Source organism: Sinocyclocheilus grahami, unplaced genomic scaffold, assembly GCF_001515645.1.
Source record: "Sinocyclocheilus grahami isolate Dianchi unplaced genomic scaffold, SAMN03320097.WGS_v1.1 scaffold6455.1, whole genome shotgun sequence".
NCBI lineage: Eukaryota > Metazoa > Chordata > Actinopteri > Cypriniformes > Cyprinidae > Sinocyclocheilus > Sinocyclocheilus grahami.
In genome coordinates, this window is record NW_015510860.1 from 9,117 (window position 1) to 9,556 (window position 440).

The window sequence follows — 440 nt, forward strand, 5'->3', positions numbered from 1 at the left end:
TGACCCTCACTGACCCCAGTGTCTTCTGGTGATCCTCACCGACCCTACTGCCTGGCAGTGAACCTCACTGGCCCCAGTGTTTTGTGGAAATCCTCACAAGCCATAGTGTCTTCTACTCTCCTATGTCTGCGTCTCCACTCTGGCAGAGGCCTCTCCACTCTCTGTGTCGTTGCTATGAGGCAAAGGAATAAAAAATATATATGTAAACATTCAGGACCAATAAAACTTTAATCTAGACTCTCATCTAATCTTATTCTTAGTAAAACTTTATTTCTAAACTTCATATGAGCGCATGCACAGGACAACCAGGTCAGTCTCTTCCTCTCTCTTTTTCATCACCAAACATAAAAATGTTGTCTAGTGTGATCATACTATGTACCTGCAAGTGCATGAGCACAACTTTCTCCAATAACCTCTTAATCGTTTTCTTAATCGTCCAA